This window comes from Pezoporus occidentalis, unplaced genomic scaffold (genome assembly GCF_034315485.1).
Source record: "Pezoporus occidentalis ecotype Australia unplaced genomic scaffold, CSIRO_AGI_Poc_V1 ctg94, whole genome shotgun sequence".
Classification (NCBI taxonomy): domain Eukaryota; kingdom Metazoa; phylum Chordata; class Aves; order Psittaciformes; family Psittacidae; genus Pezoporus; species Pezoporus occidentalis.
Genome location: NW_026916304.1, coordinates 347,282 through 371,219, shown reverse-complemented (window position 1 = coordinate 371,219; position 23,938 = coordinate 347,282). Strand labels below are relative to the sequence as shown.

Sequence of the window (23,938 nt, the reverse complement as noted above, 5' to 3'; positions counted from 1 at the left end):
GTGTTTCGATCCTGCATGCTTCTCAGAAAAGCTGTGCTCAAAGCTTCAGAGGGCAGCAGACACTGTGGCAGATCAGCCTCTGTGAAACATGGAGATCTCCAGCAATACAGCTGGAATCCGGGATCTGAAGCATTGTGCGTCAGGAGAAATCAATGTGCGCTGAAGTACTGGTTCTAAGAGAACACTCATCACTAATAATAAGTTGCATTAAAAGAAAGGAAGGTTTTCCAGCTGCCTGCAGTACATGGTCTGTATAGCACCAGTATCCATGAGCATACAGAAGACTGCTACAGCTTCTCCCTTCTACAACAGGGGGAGGATGCAGAGAGAAGCAATGCCAGTAATACACCAGCTTGCCGACACTCAGAGCTGGCATGGGTTGGCTCCCGTTCTGCAACCCTGAACTATGCAAACACAGGACTAATCCACCCTGGGATGTCCACCTGATAAACTGTTACAGCTGTCTGCATTTGCTTGCATGGACACATTTTATTTTCTCCTAAATAAGGAGCTAAAATCCAACCAGGACTTCCAAAACAAACCTCAGATTAGAGCCTAGCACCACCCTCATTCTCTTGCCTTCTGTTGCCCTGGAAATACACTGAGCCCTGACCACAGCAGTTGCCCTTAACCAGAATGAAGTGAATTTTGTGTGCCCTTCAGAAGTACAAAGACCAAGGGGAATGCAGCACCAAGAGGTGGGAGATTAACAACAGCACCTCGGGGTTCTCATTCACAGCACCCAGAAAAGCTGTACGTCAAGAAGCAGAAAGAAAGCATAGGGACTTTTCTCAAATCAGTGGTGAAAATACTTTACTTATGGGATTTGCTTTAGCTAGAATCTGTGTTCGACCCTGAGAAAAAGGACCTAGAGAAAATGCTGTGGTGTGCACATGTAGTATGGTTTGATAGCAAACGTAGCTCTCAACTAGAAGTGGGCTTTCCAAAACCACAGAGATACCGATAAACCAAAGAAAGTTTTGTGAACAACTTCTTAAGGGAAAAATATAGTAATCTATAAATATTTTAAGTGTGTAAAGCCATCAAGGGAAAAGGATATAAGTAGAAATAATGGAAAGAAAAAGCTTAAGCTCAATAGTGTATTGGGAAAATCTTCCTGACAGCAAGATGTATTAGCCTGTGAAACAGTCTCCCAAGGAGAAATATGGAAGCTTTCACTTGGGATTTTAACAACTAAAGTTGACATAACACTAAAAAATGTTCTCTATGAAATAATCCTACATTGGCAGAAAAATGGACTGAATGATTTGTTAGGTCTTTTCTCTTTCTAAGTTTCTTCAGCCTTTGGTGCTTTGGGAACACACCCTGAACAGCCAAAGGTTATCAGAAAGGAGCTTCTTCAATTAACATGATGAACAACAAGATTACAGAGGTGATCATTTTGAAAGCCTATTACAAAGCATCTCTTGATTTAAACAAACAATAATATCTGTTACTCATGTATTAGCACCTTTCAAGCCTCCACTGACAAGGATAGGCGAAGTTCAGAGCTACCACCTTGATCACTGGTCAAACCCACACATCTTCCTACACTCATTCCTATTTAGTTTAACCCACCTGACACTGTGAGCAGTGTTAATGACTATCGATTGCAGTCTGGCATAGTGACATGTACACAGTAAGAAAAGATGTTGAACTTACTTTGGCAAATATAGTCTGAATGATGTTCTATATCTTCATCTTGGAATCATAGAATAGTTAGGGTTGGAAAGGACCTTAAGATCATCTAGTTCCAACCCCCTGATCATCCTCGTGGCCCCCTCTGGACTCACTCCAGCAGCTCCATGTCCTTCTTATGTTGAGGACACAATATTCCAAACGAGGTCTCACGAGACAGAAACGAATGCTAAGAAAGGATGTTTATGTCACTACAGATATTAATATTTAGCACATAGTGTATTTCAGTCACTGCTTCAGATCACTGACAGATAGCTAAATATTAGCCCCAATGGAAATCTTTTATTTGCTGGGTCGGTGTCTGAAAATGAAAACTTAACAACAACAAATCACCAACCAGTAAATATCACCTACAATTAGTTTTCCCTCCCAGCATTTTCTTGCCAAAACAAAACTTCAGGACCATTCCATCCTTGTTTAAAGGGTTATTTCTCTTTTTCGGTGACTGCTGAAGGGCTGCTCCAAAGCAACAGTTATAAAAGGTCTGGTAAGAGCCCCTCTCTCCATGCAGCAGTTTAAGCCCACTCGGTAGGGTTTGCCTTTTGTGCAGCAGGAAGGCATTAAGGAAAGCTGGATGAGCCTGCACCATTCTCTGCAGCTTAAAAACACCCGAGGAACTTAGCAAGAATAAATCAATAGGGATGAACAGACATTACTCTGAGCACTTGGAGGCTGCGTTAGAAAAATTTAGCTCATCACAACCTTAGTTGTGTTAGTTCTACAGCAGTATTTTGATCCCAGTAAGTTGCAAACTATTTCCTCTAGGAACATTACTGAGGGTAAATCAGGGATGGTTAAGATGGAAGCCTCCATTTACATGCTTTAAATCGCAAGCTCTTCCCTGTGAGGGTACTGAGGCGCTGGCACAGGGTGCCCAGAGAAGCTGTGGCTGCCCCATCCCTGGCAGTGTTCAAGGCCAGGTTGGACACAGGGGCTTCAAGCAACATGGTCTAGTGGAAGGTGTCCCTGCCTATGGAACTGGATGAGCTTTAAGGTCCTTCCAACCCAAACCAGCCTGGAATTTTGTGATTTCTGTATTTCTAAGGAACTCAGCCTGCACACCAGCGGACAGCACAAGGTATAACTTAAGAATGAAAACATCAACTATCTTGTTTAAAAGTTGTGTTTGCAAACATTAAGTATTGTGAGTACTTGTGCTCCTCACTCCCGTAGTCACAGTTTAAATACTCCACTAGGATGTTACCCCAAAATAACTCCCCCTTTTGATAAAAACACAAAACCTCTTCACAGGAGTTTCTTGTAAGCAGCAATAACAGGGAAGAGGAGGAGAAGAAGGAGAAGTGTTTGCTCATGAGCCTCTCTCCCACACATCCCACTGCCCCTTGAGCAGCCAGGTACCCCCTGGCCCACAGGGACCTGCGCTCCCCTTCCTCCCCTCCTCTCCTTCCTGCCTTTTCTCCCACCTCCTGTTTCTTTATTTCTGTCTGAGTTTTACAGCTGGCACATCATCCCCTGCTGCACTAAATCAGCACTTGTGAAAGCAGCAGCCTTCGAGTGAGTGACTAGAGCTGCTGCTCGCAGAAGTGTCAATTTGGTACAGCAGGAGATGGGGTCGCAGCTGCAGGAGGAGAAGAGAGGCCCTGTTTTATGCTTTAAAATGGTAAAAATGTCAGAGGGGAGGGAAATCTATACAAAGTATGAAAAGGGTGCAGAACAAAGAACAGGAATAAAAGGGAGAGGGGGGTAAAAAGGGGTCGGAAAGAAGGAAGAAAGAGGAAAATGACACTGTACAATGGAACAAAATCACTGGTGAATCAGACACAGGGGTTTTGTAGGTGGGCACTTTCAAGATAAAACTAAGTCATGTGCGCATCATAAACCTATATAAACCTGCTCACAGGATCCTTCTGCTTTGCGGGGTAAAGTCTGGCTCATTAAACAAAGTATCGTCTTAGCTGTGTCTGCGATAGTTTGGGATTTGCTTCTCAGCACAAACACTGGGCATAAAATGAAGTTATTTCACAGAGGGTTTGATTTTAAGAGGAGATATCAAGCAGAAGACCAAGAAACCTGCTTTCAGGAACTCCAGTCAGCGAAAGTGGACAGAAATCCCATGTTCTGGAGTAAGGTTGCACACCCCTACATCTCTCACTGTTCAGAGGTCCCCATTTAAAAGCAGGTACCTATTTTATTGTGAAAGTGAAAAGGAAAATAAACCAAAAGAATGTACAGTCCCAAAAGAGGAACTCACAAAAAAAAAAACTTTTGTTTTTTCACATTACATAAATATGTAAATCCATCTAATGCATATTTCAAACACTATTAGCATTCATGTCTGGCTTTAAAGGATGCCCTTTGTTTCTTCTAATCTCTTCCTGGGAGCTGCTGCTTTACTTTCTCTATTCATTTCCCAAGGCGTACTTGCAGGAAGGGAAACCGAACGGGCTCTATGGCTCTAACACATACCCGTCACACAGCCATTGATTTTCTTACACCATTTCTTCATCTATTTCCAGAGAAAGCGGAATCTCCTCCCCTGCTCTGCCCTTCTGTTTTGGCAGCCCGCAGCATCCTAAGCAGAGCAGAGAGGTCTCCTAAGAAGCGCTCTCCTGCAGAACTGCCTCCCAGAGCTCTCTCATGTGCCATGTGCAGAACTTTTTCCACCCATAAACCTCAGTGGAAATCTAGAATGCAGCTGCCAGCTCATCACTATATACAGAGAAGGTCCCACCTTTAGCAAGAACCACAAACAGCTCAGCTTAGTGAAAACCCTACACTCAGGAATCCATCCTTAATCCCTCTTAACCCAAGAAGAAAACTTGCTGTGTGATATTTACGTAGTATTTCAGGAATATAAGTCTCCAGCATTTACCTCTGTAGGTCACCTTACACATGGCTGAGCGATCTCATTGTCTGCCTCCACCACGTTTCCTTGCCAGCATCACCAATCCACATATTAGGTGAAAAGAAGAGCTAAATTCAATAAACAAGTAGACAGAAGTAAAAATGAGAAGCAAACTAAACAGCCTGTGACAGGAGAGCATTCAGACTAGACACTCGCTAACAAGACAAATCAGCTGTGCATCATTGCTGAAGAGACAAGGTACAGCCTCATGTGCTTTACCACAACCTTTCCATTATTTCTCTTTAAAAGATTTACTGATACTTCACCAATTCATCTGGCCCAATATTGAAAGCACTTTGACAACAGCAGGACTTGTGTTCCAAGCCAACAATCACTGCTCAAGATGCAGACTGAACCTAACCTGCAGGGCTGCAATTCCTCCTTGCACTGAAGCTGTCGGTGAGTCTCAGCTGTCCTGCTACCCATTACCTGCTCTGCCAGGGTAGATAGGCACACAGTGGGTAGGCATCTCCATCCTCCAAGTTCCTGGACCCTAAACTGGCAGAAAACAGCCCAAGATGCTGTGTGATTCAGATGCATCTGGATGCAATAACACAAAAGAGACCTTCTTCAAAACAATGGTCATACATTTTAGGGCTTATTTTCTTTCTCCATGCATCGTGTGGCATGATAGAAAATGCACCTTACAGTAATACCTGTTCTCCTCCCGTTCTGACCTTATCCATCCCCTACACTATTTGTAATGTGCACTTTAAACACACTCCATGAAAAAGGGAAAGAAAAAGATGCAGATCCCAACCCATGTTAAAATCCAACATGGACACATGTAAAAAGTATGATGTCTACAACTGCTCTAGGAATATAATGTTGATCATTTTTCAAAGCCTTTCTGGAAGAAGTGAACTTGCAGAACAGATCTCAAACATGGTCTCAAAACATAAACACTTTACCCCAAGAATTCATTACTCTCCTTATGTCCACTTCATGTTGCGAAGTAAATTGTACTGCCCTTCAGCTCCCATCACTATACTGGTGCCCGTCTGGCACTCATCACTCCTGATTGCCTCCACGCTTCATGTTCATAAGTCCTGAAAGGATGCAAACATTCTTTTCTTCCTAATTTGTTCAATTAAAACATAAATACATAAAGTAATAAGGCCAAAAAATTCCAACAACCTTCAACTGTATCGATATTGAAATCAATATTCAACAACATCTACCAGCTTCAGTATGTGGCCTTGCTTCTTTCTAGTGGTTAGATTAACAATACAACTTGCAGGCTAGTTATTAAAGAAAGAACTCCTTTGTTTGGTTGATAGAAACACTGGGTGCTAAAGAAGCCTTGTTTAGATAGGAAAATTAACATTATGTCATCTCATTGCACTATTTCAACATATTGATTTACCAGTGTAATTGCAGCAAGCATTCTTCCGGCTTGTTTTAAGCATATACAAAAAGACCCTTGGATCAAGCAGAGCTTTTGTTACAGGCTTAGCCTATATAAAACATATGATATGCAGAACAAGAGCAAAACATTGCCCTGTGCACGTTAGGCAGTTCATTAATGCAAATACATCATCTCTAATAGAACTGAAAACTTCTCTATGAACAAATTTGAAAGCACAAGAGTGACAACAGGCAAATTAATCATTATCAAATTGATCCGTGCCCTTTTCATTCACCTTCCTCAGCTGGTCAGCACTCACTTAGCTCATTGTGTATATCCAATTACAAGAACGTCTCAGACCATCTTCAGAAAGTATTTGCACAGGATGAATAACGAGACCACCAAGATCTGTTCTGCTCCAGCCAAATTCCTGTCGTCTGCAAGATTTATAGTGCTTCCAAGAAAAGTCCTGCAGTGAGAAGAGCCGCTCCTCAGCATTAAATGTGCTTCCAGGATTTAAAGGAAGAAAACCTCTTCAGAAATCACCTATTCAGTGTAAACACACACAGAGTGTAAAGCCCCGCTCCTTTAAAATGAACTTAATTCTCTACTGTCACCAATCTTTTCCACGGCTTACACATCTTTCTTACCTTATACCAGTGGTGAAATACTACTGCTTCTTCACAGCAAGGGGTCAGCTCAATTCTCCTGGTCCCCTAGGGTTGAAGTTTTGCTCTGGAGCTGCTCTTGTGCTGTGCCACTCTGGATTAGCAGTTAAGAGATAAAAGACTTTTCATAATGCTGACAGATGAAGCACATTTAAGCAAGGACTCATTGGTAACCCCTGCTTTGAATGGGATGCACTAACAACTGCAACAGCACTCCACTCTGCCAAAAGTCTTGTGTTGGTAATCGTGTTGTGTTTGGTCCCTTATTTACACTGGTGCCAAGTGACAGCTGCTGGTCACGGTGTTTATGGCACACAGATGACGTACTGGTGGGCACAACAGAAAAGAGTCCAGAGTAGGATGGCTTCGGGTCATGTCCATACATCCTGCTAGCAGAATAGATCAAGATAACAAAATACAGCTGTGATCATAGTAATATGCCACATGACAGGAGTTACTGCAGTTGCTATTGCTGCCGTAGCTGAACTCCTGGCCTGTCTTTTTTCACCCAGGCTTACACCTCAGGTAGAAAACAAATAGCTAGTATGTGAAAACTTCCTCCGTTAAAAAACTAATCGCACTGACCCCAAGAAGGTTTTAAATCTGAATTCTTGTATCACTGGTTGACTTCAAAGAGAATTCCGAAGCAACTGATTTCTTAAAAATCAGAATCCCCAATCTTTAAACACTGAAGCAAGCCGTTACCATAAGAAATATTAAGAAGCAACCATCCTTAAACCTTAATCCATGATTCTCCATTCCAAAACAGCCCCAAACCACAATAATACAGCCAAGCATACACTTGCTGTTACAGGACTCCGGCAGTACATATCCCACTCTTGGCATTTGTGAGGACTGCCATGAATCACGATGCTATTTGGGGTGGGGAGTAAGAGTTTGGAGGACACCCAAGAGCCACATTTGGTGGTAGAGGATGCCAGCGAAGGGCCCCCTGAAGCTCTGCCCATCCAAGACCCCCTTCCTGCCCTTCTCTCGCACCAGCCATTCCCCTCTCTGCTGTTTCCCACACTGCTCTACAGAACACACTAGGACCAAATCTGCCTTTTAACCAAAACCAGACAGCTTTTTACCAGCTCCAGCTCCTCACCACCCCAAATGCATGGTAAGGCACAGCCAGCTACAATGGTGTTGGATACTCCATTGTCCCATATACACTTCTGGGTCACTCTTAAAACGCACCTAAACACAGAGAGGGGGGAAAAACATTAATATCCATTAATTCTCAGCAAAATGACAATTGTGGAAGTGGAGCAAATGTCTATTTTCTCTAAGTGTGTTGTTATGGAAACAGCTGGAAGATGCCAAGGCTTAGGCACCACAAGGCACCCATCCCATGCTTTGGCACTGTGACCTGCAGTGGTGGGCTCAAGCTGGGCAGCACCCAGCAAGAGCAGCACTCAGCAGGAGATGTGCACGCACTGGAACAGGTTTTTGGGGAAGCATACATGGAAACCGGCTCCAATTCCCAGCAAGTTCCTGCAATTACCTATGCAAGAGCAATTCTGATATACTTCGTAAGTTGGAAGTTATCTCCTTAATTTGTCCAAAAGAGCAGATCGTTCTGGATAAAGAGATGAGAAACAAAATCCATCGTTCCCACTGAGGGAAGAGACACCCAAAACAAGACAATTCAATGCTTGTCACTCCAGCTGTATTTTCTTCTCCAGGTTTTCATAAGTAGTTGGTCTATGAGCATTTTTTGCCCCCTCAAAGCTTAGTTGCCCTTATGAAACTTGAACAGACCTCCTAAAAAGAAAGTCCAATAAACTCTAACCCTGTAACTTTCTCATTTTGCACATAAATAATTCCTTGATCTTTTCTGTATGATAAAAAATTGCCTTTATAATTTTGTTTTCAGGTTCACATCATTATTGTATCTATATATTGAACACACAATGCATACACAGGTATTTTCAGCTCTCGTATTCAGATGTAGGAGGGGGAGAATTCCTTGCATTCAAGTTATAAAAGAAACCAAATCTTCAAACATTCGAGCACATAGCCAACTCTGGAGAATAGATATTTGGTTTTCTGACCAGCAGTAACAGTTTGCAATGGAACAGCTGCAGAAAACAGAGGAAAGAAACACACCAACAAATTAGTTTTCAAGCCTATGCACACAGGAAATTTTATACTCCATTGTGCTGTTGATCACAATGTGATAAACAGAGTTCCTCACTTCTGTGATGATCTACAAACCAGATTAGAATGGTCCATTCTCTATTAAGACTGTCTAATCCCTCACTCACAGAAGAAAATTAAGCACATAGTCCAAATACTTGGAGAACTGAAGTCTACTGACAACTGTTAGGGGAGTTAAAGAGCATGCTTTAATTTATTTATTAAATAGATACTATCCTTTCTGAACATCTCCTACTCTGTTCTGATTAAAGAACAGGAGCTTTTTTCTTGGTTTTAAGTGCCTTGGTCATTAGCAGCATTGTAAATAAGGAATCAGCCTAAAGGACAAGACACAATTTTAATCATACATATTCTATAAGCAGAAACCCTGTTTGTATATTTTCAGAGAGAATCATAGAATAGTTAGGGTTGGAAAGGAACTTAAGATCATCCAGTTCCAACCCCCAAATAGTAATAGAATGGAGGAATACATCATAAAATATGAATTTAATTTATACATGTGTATGTGCATCTGTGTATATCGGTGTAGTCTTCTACTGCTGAAGTCATAAATGTTTTAATGCAGCGCCTGTGTTTGTTCATTTCACATTTTCAGGGGAGGAAGGAAGGAAAAGAAGGTTCTTTACTGCAGTACAAAGAAAGATGTTCTAATACCAAAAGATCCAATTAAAATAATAGGGCCATTTATTTCAGGAGGATTTCACATGTACAAGAGAAATGCTAACCCTTGGGAGAATGTTCTCAGCTCATTTAACAATATACGTTTCCTCCGATATGAAAACTTCAGCTTTTGCTTTACAAGATCATTGCTAACAAGGCACACGTATACATCTCATAAGTAGATGGAAACACGACTGTGGGAAAACTAATAGTTCTTTACCCATATTGCACTCATCTCAAGATATACATGCATCTGTTTTGTGCTCACGCTGGGTAGCTTTTTCCTCTCCACACATTTAATATATATACTCACAAAAGGCTCTGTACTCTAAAGGACACTAAAAAGATTAGTAAAGAATAGGAGACACCAGTCAGAAAAAAGGTAAGAAGGGGAAAAAAAAGGGATTTGTATTCCAGATCCACGGCTGCCAAAGCATTTTAAAGGGTAGCTGGCATACAGCTTTTTCCCACCAGCCAAACCTGTTCTGCTCCCAGAGTGAAGTGTAGCCTGAGCCAGCCTTGGAGATGTTGTCTTTGTGGTGGACATCAGGGCAGGGGCATCTGTAAAATAGAAAGGCTAACATTATTAGGTTATTCAAAGTGTACTTCACATTTCTGACCTGAAAACAACCCTAATGGAGATGAGCTTTTCAGTGTATGCACTGGTTTTATGGGTTAGTTAAAGATGTTAGGCACTGGGATCTGATTTCTAACACCTGGGTGTTACAATTAACTGATATTATAGAGTTCCCTGTTCATACTAGCACTTAGTTTGCTCCTTTTATAACAAAACCAATTCCAAATTCACCAGTCAAGCCATTAATGAGGGAAGATTAAGGTTTGTAGATTGCTTTCCACTGACTGTCAGCACACAAATATTTCCACCTAAGCACGAGGACAGATTTAACCCTAAGATTTGAAAGACTTAAGCTCTGACTGAATTAAAGCAATAATCTCAAATTACAGGTACAGCTCTAGTTAAAATGTCAAACTGCTGTCCATCCAATCCAGGATGGAAACAGGAATGATGTGATTTGGCATTTCGTACGGCATCCATAAGGAACAGACCTCTAGGAAAAAGCTGATCTCTGAGTACTTTTTCTGCAGTACACAACTTGTAAGCCTAGAACTAAAACTTACACATGCCTTGTATGTTTGACTGACTCCATAAGGCTTCCATCTAAATTCAAAATATAACTGTGTTTAGCTATATTTGAACATTTTATTGCATTTAGTTATGAGATACGAATTTTTTTCCTGAGAGAACCTGGGGCACACAACATTGCCAGATCATTCCAAACAAGTTAATTCTGAAATGGGCTTGAATCAATAACACAAAAGAGGCAGTAAAGCCAATTTTTACGGTAGTCACGGTTGCATAAAATAATATCAAGGCAGTCAGATTGAAAGCTCCCTGCATCACAAATATAATTTGCAACCAACTCTAAGCACAAAGAGGAAATGGATAGATAGGTGGAAGATACAGATAAAAACAAATTATAGATACATAGGACAAAAGGAGCTGGTGGTAAAGAAAGAATGCAGAGTAATTGCCATTCTATACAGTGTGGAAAAAAAAAAACCAAACAAGTATGCCATGTAAGTAATTCAAGGTAAATAGAATGCTTTTCTTTCGTTTAGGCTTTAAAACTGTTCTGAAAAGGCTCTCTTTTCACTCTATCTGTAAAGGCAGAGACAGGGGACTAATGTATAAATAAGTATGTCACTGCAATCCTTGGCTTTTAATGAAAATGGATTTTTAATGATCCAAAAAGCTACATTTCTCTCTGATTTGCTCCATTTCCAGACTATCAGCAGGAAGTAGGTACAGCAAATGCACTTGTTTTCCATGTCCTTCACAAAATCCCAGGACGCCTGAGCATCCAAGTGCTGAAGAAACCAGTCTCCATTACGCAGAGCAGATACAGGAAAGCTGCACTCCTGGCATTGTTTTTGCTGAACTTCCAGAGCTCCCTGATTCCACTGCACCTTCTCCCACAGCAGACCCGATTACCTTGCACTCCATATGCATACATAAAGAAAGGAGGATGCTCGGCAGTGCACCTTCCTGTTGTTTTCTGCCTCAAGGACACTTGTTCAAAGCATACCATTCCTCCCACTCCCCAAGGCAGGGATGTTGTGTTGAAGTGTTCCATGTGAAACTGAGCACACAAATACCAGAGGATTTAGTCCACAAAGAAAAGTCACAAGGGGGAAAGAGGCTGATGCAATCTACATCCTTCTTGTTGTCTGGACACAAAGAGTTCTTTCCAATGTCAAAGTTCCCATTTCAGGCAATAATAAACAGAAATCACACTGAAAAATGCATAATAGCGTACAAAGTAGTATAAATTTAAAGTACAAGCATTAAACACATATCTAAATCAGTATAAAGTATACCCATTTTTTTTTGTTTGTTCATGCAGACCATAATATTTCTTTCAGACTTCAGCATCATCAGAGAATAAAGAGACATTTTCCTTACTTTACCTCCACCCTTTAACCTTCATCTACAAATACTTCTTGTAAGCTAGGTCCATAGACTGGGAAACTCTAATCTAGTTGTCATAAAACCAATGCAGCATTTAAAATGGGCTGGGGCTCTTGTATATACTACGAGTTCAAGACTTCTCAGGTAAGCTCTGTGCAATGTATGTTACCTGGAGAAAAAAGATCTCCGTGATTATTTCCTGTGTTAACATTTTTACTGCTTATTTCAAATATTAGAAGACACAGAAAGGCAAAAACAAGAACACCAAAGACAAAAGAAGATAATGACTGGGAGGTGCCACACAGTTAACAAATGCTCCCATCCACTTAATGAGTCAGAGGGATATAGCCTCATGAAGGGCTCCACAGGAACAGAACTGAATGAGGTCTTCGTCCCCTTTTCTTTTTATCAGAGAGACATAAAGAAATAAAAGTAAAGTGAAATAAATCCCATTTATGAGGCACTCCCTAACTCCTGTTCTTTCCATTCTGTTTGCTGTCCTTACCCCAAGTGCCTGCCAATTAATACTTACCAAATGTCTCTCCCTTCTTCATCTAAATCAGTTCAAAAACTGCACCTGTTTCATGAGACCTATGTGTGCTTCTGACAGCTGGTATTGGGGAAAAAACAAGTCAAAGTACTCAAAAATCCTAACTGTGTTAAACTGGAATCAAGAAAGACAGTGCTAAGATTAGCTCTGCTAATAAAAGGCACCAGCAAAGCACACGGGGATACCCAAGGGATGCAGATCGATGTGCAGTGCACAGCCTGGGAAGTACACCCTGCATATGGACAGGATGCCTACAGCTTTGTGTCTCCTCTTGGAGTTTTTCCTGGTTCTTAACACAGATTTCCCCACTGGGCATGTGTAATATCTCTCTAACGTTAAAGGTGAGCAGTTCCATGGTATTTATGTAGCTGTTCCCCAAGAAACGTGGTATCTTTGAAGCTCTGTCCCACATCATCAAATGTGGGGGGAACACAATAATGCATTCAACGGTGAGTGAGTGCCCTGAAGAAACCAGCATGGCTGAGTCCAACTTCCTCCTCTAGAAAAGCAGGCAAAAAAACCCAAAGCAGAACCTGCAAGAATGCCACAAAAGATCAGGCTTCAGAAAGCTATAGCAGCTAAAGCCAGAATTGGGTTTAAACAGCAGAACATAATGAGTTGGTTAAGAAAAGAGCTTCAAAACCCAGCAACACCCACTGTGGACAATAGCCAGAGGATGCAGCCAAAAGCCAAGGCACAGACAGCCAAACTCCAAGCTTCACTTAAAATAAAGCTGTCCTCAGTGCCTCTCTACAAGAGAGGAATGAGATTTGCCCTAAAAGGCTGGACCAGACTCTTTTACATGCACTTGCTAATACACAACTTGAAACGTTTTATACAGCACTTTTGTCATTTCATTTTACAGAGCAGTTCAGGTCTCCCCCATTATCTAGGCAAGAGACAACTGCACAAAGGCAGGTAGGCCTTGTTAGAAAGCATCCCAAAGAAGTGGGGAGATAACATCCAACTTGTCTAAGCTATACAGAAAACATCACGAGTCTGTATGTTGTGTACACTGAGGTGTTCTGCCTGTGATCCTTTAAATAGAATTTGTGGAGGAAGAGACTGAAGCTTTTCCAGCTCTTTGAAATAGGTTCCTTCAACACTGCCATTCCCCTATTCCCAATTACATTTGTTTTCCTGGCCTCGCATGACCTGCAGAACCAGAATCAAGAATCCTGCACTCCACAGACATTAAGAAACTGGTATTACTGGTGCAGATTAATAGCCATGGGGCTGCCTTCTATGGCAGTCAGCAGAATCCCAAACATATAGGAGCCTGGTGGATGTGATCAGCTGCTGGTCCAAAGTCAGGGTCTGTGATGGGACCCTGAACATCAGAGATTCCTACTCATATCTGCATTATTTCAAAGATCCCTTTATGCCAGAGCATGCTTAAATAGGGGCCAGGTCACTTCTGTACCATGGCTTATTCAAACTAACCTCTACTATGGAGCTAACAGACACAATTCAAAGAACTTACAACATTAAAGACACTTTAATGTGTTATTTTCAAGTGCCTTATTCAAATGGTATCATTTCTCTAAAGCAATACCTCCTACCCTTGAGTCATATTTGTTAATTCTGCATTTAAATGCACCCTTTTCTCACTAATACAGTGTTTTAATAGTTATGCCCACACACTTTTAAACCCCTATTCAGTATTTATCAAACACATACTTTCATCAAAAGTGTGAAGTTCATTGCAGATGCAGAAAGTCGACATGTTCGATGTGTTTTACCTATATTGCAGACAATGCAAGTTAAACAATGTTTAATCAGCCTTAAGTTTAAACCATATTTTCGCTGACCTAAACTAGTTTTGGAAGAAGGCAGCCCAACTAAGAGAAACAAGAGCAACCCTCTACCACAGACAACACTGCCCAAATACACCTAAATACTGACTAAAACCATTCTTCATCCACCACTCGGGACAAGGAATCATTTAGGATAAAGAACATGACTGCTTCTGCCTGCATAGTGTACACTCTCTTTTTCCTGCTTTCTCTTCACTTTTCCAACCTACCCATCCTCCTCACTCTTCACATTCCCTCTGATCTCTGCTCCTCCTATGTCTTTCCAAAACTTGCTGCAGTGGGTGCATTCCTGCAGCATTTCTGAGGGAATCCGCCAGTCACCCCGCTAGCCGCATATTCACCCCTTCAAAGCCCAGCATCACTCCTCAGTCACCATAGGCAAAACTCATTCTCTTTGTGAAGCACACACAAATCATTGCCAGCCTTTCTTTCCCCCCCTCAGACATTAATTCTTCCTAAACTTTTAAATTAGTTTCTCCGATGAATTTGTCAGCTGAGAGTGATTTTTTTCCTGCTTTATTTTTCAGTATGTGGATGGTTGGAGAGGGAATTATCTGCAAACACCTGTGGTTTTTAGTCCCCAGCAATTAGCTCAGTGGTGACTAGTTCAGGTATTTCGCAGTCTCCTCTCTGATTATATTAAGCACAGGCAGATACGCTACCGACACCCACATGTGCAAATGGAAAGGAATGCTAGCAATTGGAAATGAAATCCGTTTTCTTCTTGACTAGTTAGATGTTATTACCGATGTTAATAGAGCTCCTGAGTGCCTGATCGTGTTTTGCAAGTTTTTACAATCTCCTTTTTAGTTGCAAAATGCTTCTTATTCCCCCGTTGCTGTGAAAACCTGACTGTGTACATATAGAAACTCTCTTTAAATGCTTTAAAAGCCAAACAAGGTAGCAAAAACCATTTCTTCCTACCTTTCACCTATACTTGTATTCAAAATGATGCCAGTATATTGGGTGCACGTTTCGGTATTTTAGGAAAAGAATATATAGACAACAATATGACTTAAAATCTCTCACAACCTTTCAAACTTCTCTCATAAATACCTGTTAAAACAGCTCCAAGTCCTGGACACACAACCTGCCTAAACAACACTTCTGGCTAAGTACAGATGAAGGTGTGTGTTTCCAGCTGCAGTAAGGCAAAATAATCCTGATCCAAAGAATCCTTACTAAAAACCCTTCAAGAGGTTGACACTGGAGTTCTTACATCCACAAATAAGATCTTTTTATTGCAATCTAACAAAAATCAAGACTGTAGCAGTGATTGATTTTTTTTAATAACAAAAAGCTTCCGATCTTAATGGGTCAATCATGCATCACTGTTGTGTTCCAACAGAACTATTACTCTCTGTGCTGTGGTAGTGTAATTGCAGTCTAATGGTTTACACAATCTTAATAGCACTAAATATTTCACTAAACAGAGTACAGTACCTAAAAAGAGATTTAAATCCTTCCAGGCTTTAAGACTGTATATTTAAAGATGACAAAACCTCTCTTGCTCCTTCTCTCAGTTAAGAGTTAAAAGGCTGTCAAAATGAGTTTCTTGTTTGTTGTGATGTTTGGATGTTCTGATTTAACAGGCTGGTGTGCTTCAAATTGTCCAGTTCCTAAAGGCTGCTGACTTACTCTGATCAGATTCTAATTTAGTTTTGGAATGATTTCAGAGTTTCTGATTATTTACATTAATAGAACTTCAAATAAATAAAACCACACACACACACAGAGTGAGCAAGCAGCATATCAATCATGAGAAATGATCTAAGCAGCTCTGCCTTTGTGATAAACAACATCAGTAAAGCTGCTGAGATACCAGCAAGCCAAAGCAGTGTGGCTGCCCCATCCCTGGCAGTGCTCAAGGCCAGGCTAGATGGGGCTTGGAGCAACCTGCTCTAGTGTGAGGTGTCCCTGCCCATGGCAGGGGTTGGAACTGGATGATCTTAAGGTCCTTTCCAACCCAAACCAGTCTGGGATTCTATGATTCTATGGTTCTATGTTCAGAACACTCTTACTCACAAAAATACCTCAACAATCTAAGTCATGATACTTACATGAGGAAGAACTATTAATCCAAGCAAGGAATTGCTAAATCCTGCCGTTAACATACAACATCCCTAACTGTATCCCATAATGCATGCTGCCTTACTCCCTTGGACAAAGCCAAAACCACCTCTAAATCCAGAAAGGGCCTTGAAGCTCACACTAGAGGTGCTGAAAGCTCCTAAAACTGCCTACAGAATTCCTGAATATTCTTTTTAATAACCCACTTTGTCTAAAGCTAATTGATACTTCATTCTATGCACTATTTGGATACCACAATTCTATTTGCCCAATTCTGAGTGAAACATTAATTTATAGTGCTTTCCAAGCAGCTTTCTTGCAAGAGAACCCTTTTTATTGATTCAGTATACAGACCTCACCTATTACTCTTAAATAATTACCTTACCTGATATTCTAGTTTCATGGAGCGGTTTAACTTTAATTTACAGTTTAATTGTCCTACTTAAGGCAAGCCTGTCGCCTGTGTCACTTTGTGGTTCATAACTCTGATCCTCATTTAATTATTTACTTCAGGGGAGCATTTTCATTATGGATATTACTATGTGTCTAAAGTAACTTACACTTAAGGGCAGTGAGAATTTATACAGTGGAGTGCTCACCTAACATTTCCACTAGCCATAACCCTCTGTGCATGTGTCTCATATGCAGAGGCTACTTTTAAGACTGCAGAGCAATGTTATTAACCTTGTCTGGAGCAGGACCACATGTGAGTGCCTGAAAATCTACATCCCTGGACATAGGAATAGACATCCAACATTGGCTCAAGGGTGAGGCCAACACTGTGCCCCTTCTCTGTGGGTCAGTAACAGAAGTCCAGGGACCGGGAGAAGGGTACAGAGCATGAGCCTTCCTCTTGTTTTATCCCTCCAAATTTGAGCACACAGTGATTTATGGATTTCCCAAGATGGGGGCCGCACGTCAGCTGTCATTCTGAATAGCCATCAGTCAACCAATCTTCCATGAACCTCTCTAATATCTTTGTAATCTGTTTATATATTTAGCTTCCCAAATATCACACAGCAGCGAGCACCACAATTGAATCTATTGCATTAAAAAAAACCCAACCCATACAAATATATTTCTTCGTGTTTGCTTTAAATCTGCCCAATCTGTGGGTATGGCTGCTACCACTGGGTCATCTTGGCAGTAACCTTAACCTCCAAAGCAGACGTTCCATCATGACAGCAGCAGCACAATGCAACTTCCCTGCTCCACACCAAGCAGTATTTTTCACTGACTGATCAGCAACTCTGAAATCTGAAAAAGTCTGGTTTTTAACACACTGGACACAATAGGAAACATTTCTATGCAGACATGTCCAGCCAGAAGGGAAGGGAAGGGATGCCCTGTCCAGAGAGGGGCAAACATGGGTAAGGGGCTGTCTGGCCTCTTGTTTGACATACAGCTATAGATGTGCCAGACAGAGTGAAAACCAGGAGCCCAGCTCCTGCAGAAATCCCTTTTCCACCACTGAAACGCTTCCTGTATTTGCTATCCCTCCCATTTACCATTCATTAGTAACAGCTTCCAGAACTTCGGGAGGTGCTTATCTTTTTTAATAAACAGAAACAGTTGCTACAGTTGGAGGGGGGGTTAGGTTTGGGGGCTTTTTTAATATTAGGATAAAATCAAAGTGCTGCAGCTGTATTCTTGAGTACGCACCTCTCTGCAGTGATGGATGTTTGTTCAGAAGCTGTGTCATCACACGCAATTTTTATCACCTAGATGGTTCTGTTTCATTAAAACTTCCTTTTTTCTCTTGCCCCTTCCTAAAGGAGTAGCCATGGGAGCCTTTTACCTGCAATTTGTCTGTTGCCTCTCACAGCACCCTGAGCACAGCCATGGCCCTTAACAACTGAGGGCATCCAGCACCCCCCAGCACTGTAGATACTGTGTTTCCCATCTAAAATCGCTTACCTCATCAGTCACTAAGGGTCCAGTTTGGAAGTCATTAAAAATAATGAGAAGGCTGGCACTTCTCCCAGCAATAATGGCATTGGAGCCTGTGTTACTTCTCTACTTTGAGACATTTGTATATTATCCACAAATCATTTCACTCTTATCTTCGTCCTAGCTTTAATGAAACTAATGGCTGCTGAAACTATGGGCTTTTTATTCTACCCTTTATTTAAATAAGCTGCTGCCCACTCCAGCATAAAATGACACAAACACTTACACAGCATATTGCATCACGAAAGCCCCGAAGTGTTTACCAGGATCACCATATCCATCACTACAATGCAAGCACTCCTCAGTCAATAAACACTTCAGCTGACAATAAAGTCACAAGAGACTTTTCAGAAGGAAAACTCAAAAGCAACAAATCCAATTTGCTCGAAACAAATTCAGAACCAGTGCAGTGGGAAGAGTCTCACAGGGTCCTGCATTTTCATCTCCACCTACTGTAGCATTTTCCCTCCTAGCACCACAGAAAAAGACTAAGTCCATATTAACTCACTGAGTAACAACATCACTCCTAAGGAGTCCCTATTTTAGGAGCTTTGACAAGATAATGAGCCCTCAGTAATATGCTGCAGGCCATCACCCAATGCAGCTTTAAAGTGTTTCATTAATCCCTTCAAAAAGAGAAAAGACTGATTATTGGGAAATGTATCCTAAAACTTTAAACCCCTCACCCTTCATTTTCAAGGTCTAGTTTAGGACTAACACAAAATCTCTCAGTCCTGTACTTTTCCTGATAAGAACATGCACAGATTTACATGCTTTGAAATAAGTAACATTCATATAAACCTGACACCCTCACCCCAAAAACAAACCAACCCAAACTTCTTTAGATATTTAACTCTGTACATTAAAAATGGACTTGTTCATGTGGGCACTCAAAAGCCATAGATCCAGCACTTCTGCACAGCAAATGTGGTATTTCAGGCTCCTAGAAATAAATCACAGTACGTAATGTGATCTATACGTTTTGATATCATGTGTGGAAGGGCAGATGCCTCTAAGATACAAAGGACTTGCACTGCAGGAATCCATCCACACTGTGAAAAACCCAACAGCCTTGGCCTGCTGCTGCAAGTTACATCCTTTTGACAAAATCAGTGGGGTTTAGAATGACTCAACTGACTGATACACCTAAATGGGCATAAAACTAAAAGGCAGATACAAGCCAAATAATAATTCAGCCAATATGAAACCTGCAAGTACCAGATTTAATTAAAAAAATCCCTGAATGCATCGTAAGGTGAAATTTAAAGATGTTTCGGTGTTATGTGAAAATCTGAAGAGGAATATTACACCGCTGCCTAAAAATTAACATCTCCCAGAAATTAATCAAAAAATCCCATTTTGCCAGGGGAACGAGCCACTCCGTTATTAAAAGTATATTTTTAAGCCTGTTAAATGTTTAATACCTTTGCAAAGTGTTTTCCTTGCATTTAAGTGGTGGATAAGGCCTGTTTTAGGAACACACACTGTTTAATGTGCCCATCAGTCTATGTAGCACCTTCCTCTCAAAATAGTTTAGGCCATGTTACAAAAGGTTTACAAAGGCACAAGAAAGAAATCACGCCGCCATCCCTAGCTGCAAAGAGAACGTCATGAATTTGACTTCTTTCATCTATTAGATGGAGGAATAAAATGGCAGCAAACTAGCTTTAGGATTAAACTTTAACTGTCTACCAACTAAACACCCACAGAACTAATGGTGCAAGGTACACCCTCTAAGCAATGGGTGCAAACGTACAGGCATCGTGAGTGGTTTCACCATTTTAAGATACAAGAGTGTCCTTACACAAATGAGAAGCGAAGAAAAACTAACTGTGGATCTGAAGATAACACAGACCAGCAAGGACAAATAAAGTTGTGGCAATTTCAGTTTGTTCAAAGAGACAAATGTTTTTGGAAAACTTGAGGAAAATTTAGATGCTATTTTCTCTTGCAGTAAATGAGGATAATAGTTTTAAAATACCTAAAGCCTGCCTGTGGCTCTTATCCAATTAATTGATATGAGTAAATTGCCTAAAGGAAGGTAAATGGCAGCTAGTTGCTCCACAAAAGAACATCAGAATAAGAGGCTTCAGGTACTTAAATCAGTACAGGGGTCTTTCCCTGTGAAACTTAAAAACACATTAAAAGCCATTTATATTTTTTATATATACATTTATATATTTTCCACCTTCAGAAAAACAGATGACCAAAAAAAAGGGTAACAATTCATATTCAGAAGCTCACAGAGAAGATTACGGGTGTTGCAGTAGCAGTGGAGAGCTGCATTGCAACAGCAAGCCAGCATTTCTTCATACAGACCCTCTTCCATAAAGGGGAGTAATTAAGATCTGCCATACCTATTATCTCACATGTCCCAAGGAAAAAGACAACTGGACAGTGCCTCTTCTCCCATCCCTTCTTACCACCATCCCTGCTGTATCAATTTGAAGGCATCCTGCCCTCTAAGGTGCTGCTTTATACACTGAGACAGGAATGACACAGGAGAGCTCAAGGAAGCTCGTTAGTCTCTTGCGAAATCACATGGTATAACCACCTTTAAGGTTTTGTAAGAACCCTGTCTTGGCTTTGTGCAAAAGTAGGTTTACAATCTGCTCTTAGGAACAATGATCGCATCAAAGCTCTAACTACACTCCTAAGCCTGAACTCAGCTGCAATGGGGAGCACACACTCTGCTGCACACAAGCTTAGGTTACATGATAAAAGAAAGAAATCATAGCTTTTCTTACTATTGAGGTACTTCTCACCCTTTTTCACTTTTGTCCTGGTTTGTTTTCCATCCTCTTCCTTCCTGCCAACTCAGCAGCAGCCCATGTGGACAATACAAGCAAATACAACATTGTGATTCATCTCGCTCCTCTCTTTCCTGTTTGGTGGTCGTTGTTTTAGAGGTATCAAAATGAGAATGCTGCCCAAGACACTGCCTGTGTGTCCAGTCCATGTCATTCAGTGAACCTGAGCACTGGTGGCTTTCCTCAAGCTGATCCTGAACTGTGGCAGTCAAGAAGGCACAGCTAATGCTCAGTATTGACACAAGGACAAGGTGCATGGGGAAGACTGATGTGTCCCCCAGCTGTATGGAATGCATTTCTCTGTCCTGAAAACAGAGAAAAAGAAGAAAATTACCTTAAAAAAAAAAAATCAGGTATTATTATGATCAAATTCATATTCATGCCTACACTAACAATTAGCCAAAAAATTAGTATTTAAACTCAAAACAGATCCTTCCTCTCTCCTGTCAAATCCTTTCAAATATGTTTGAAAGTTACATTGCAAATTAAGTTTCTCATGGCCAAACGCTTCTAAAAATAAAGATACTCCAGCACAGCGATGATGTTGTTATTCTTTCCCAAAGCCCCTCATTGCATGTTCAGAAGGCACTGGAGCTGGTGCAGGGCCTGGAGCACAAGTGTGATGGGGAACGGCTGAGGGACCTGGGGGGTTCAGTCTGGAGAAGAGAAGGCTCAGGGGGGACCTGATCGCTCCCTACAACTGCCTGACAGGAGGATGGAGCCAGGAGGGGCTGGGCTCTGCTCCCAGGGAACAAGGGATGGGACAAGAGGAAACGGCCTCAAGCTGCACCAGGGGAGGTGAGCTGAGGAGCAGTTTCTTTCCTGAAAGGGTTGTTAAGCATTTGAAAAGGGTGAGTCACCACCCCTGGAGGTATTTAAACACACGTAGATGTAGCACTTGGGGACATGGTTTAATGGTGGCCTTGGCAGTGTTAGGTTAAGGGTTGGACTCAATGATCATAATGGGGTTTTCCAACCTAAACAAATATAGGATTCAGCCAGGTAAAGCTACCTTCCCAAAACACTGCACACCGGTAGAAAAGCCAAGCCTTTGGTTCTCACATCTCAGCCCTGAAGACATTTTCAGACAATTAGTTGAGAGGCTTTGCACAATTTAATCAGGAGAAGTTTTAAGCTCTGATTGTGCAATTAAACACTGTATACTCTTGCAGCTGCCATTTATCATACTGCTACTGTGTCAAGTAATCTGGCCGACAAAGCCGTCTGGTACCCAGGAGTGGAGCAATAAGAAGGATAATGTTCTTTAGGAAAGCAGGTCTATCTAACATTGTACAATGCTAAAAATACCCTTGGGACTTGTTCTGATATCTTGTAATTATGCACACATATCCTGATTTATGGTGCATGCCTCCCAACTCAAAGAAGTATGCACTCTACTTCACATCTTGCCCTATTTATGTGTAAAATGCTTGAGTCCGTAATGTCATAAAAGAGAGGACAGGCTCATTGCACATGTTACTATCAATTTCATATGAGCATGGGGCATAATCTAATGATCCTTTTCAGCTAAGGATAAATATGCACAATTTAGCCTTAAACAGAGTCAGTGTCAGATCATTTCAACTGCTGCCTTTAAGAAATGCTACAGATCTCTGCTGTCCATCCTCCTCCTTAAGACTTGGAGAATGTGGGAAAGCAGCTAAAGACAAGCAAGCTGGAAAAGAGACAAGAAACATTAGCACCATCATTAACAAAGAAAATCCATCCTGTTCAAGTGAGCATTAGCAAAAGGCAAAGCAGTTGATGGCAAAATAGGTACGGATTGTAACCACAAAGATTAATGAAAGCATCTTAACTAATAGATATATACAGCCCCTTTTCAGTTATACACCACTTAAGAAGAAGAAAGGACTATCTGGATTAGACCAAGACCATTAGACCTAGGGAAGAGTTTACAGAGTTCTCATGCTTTTTCAGTGGAATTCACATAGATATGCAGCCAATTTTATGAATAACCTAACCAAATCAAACCAAGCTACACCTGTATTCAATAACATCTTTTGGGAACAAATGAGTTTGCAGACTTCTCACTTTTCATGTTTGAAACAAATCCACTGGGAGGTTTGCTTGTCCTGACCGTTTCTTATGAGCAGTTCCAGCATCCATGTTTGTTACCTTTTTTTTCCCTTTTTTTTTCCCAAAGAGTCCCTGCATTTCTGCCAAAACAAAATCATATTCCCTGGCACCCCACTAACTTCTTTTAACACTCTCTATTCCAGAGTGCTTCTCTATTTAAACAGCTGAGGGCTCTGCGACAGCATCATGCACCTCGTGCAGCCTAGAAACAATCCTATTCACCCAAGGTCAACCAAGTGCTGTGACAGTGAGGAGCAAAATGAGACTTCTTAAGACACAATTCCACATTTTAATGACAATCAATAACTTCCTCCTGCTGTAAGTGAGCTCTCTGATTATTACTGATCATCACAAATGGGAAGCTGAGCACTGGACAGGGTGAAAGTGTAGGCTGTGCCTCTACTGCCAGTGTGAAGCTGAACTGAGTGCAGCAAAGCGGGAGTGGGCCTTGACTATTTTGCTTACCTGAGTGTGAATAGATCATGGAAACAAACTGTAAAAAACACTGTAAAGAAAGGCAGAAGCAATCTGAGGTTATACCACACAAACTTAACATACTTAATATAGCACATACAACTTAAAAACAAGTGATGGAAGTTTCTACAGCAAATCAAAGGTAAAAATAAGCCATCGTGGTGTTAAGTATTATTAGTTCTCCAGTGATACTTTATAGGCAAAGCCAAAATAACAAGAGTCCTGATTCAGAAAATAGGGAAGATAATGGCATCATTGCTTTCTAGCCACCTGGAC

General features: G+C 41.2%; 1 long non-coding RNA gene across 1 annotated transcript; it reads right to left on the bottom strand.

The window, feature by feature from the left end:
• Nucleotides 1-8,526: 8,526 nt before the first annotated feature.
• On the bottom strand, nucleotides 8,527-21,344 carry LOC134157298 (uncharacterized). The gene is made up of 3 exons (XR_009962270.1): nucleotides 21,029-21,344; nucleotides 9,469-9,597; nucleotides 8,527-8,664 (listed from the first exon to the last, which is right to left on the bottom strand). It is a non-coding gene; the product is annotated as an uncharacterized LOC134157298 (long non-coding RNA).
• Nucleotides 21,345-23,938: the final 2,594 nt, after the last annotated feature.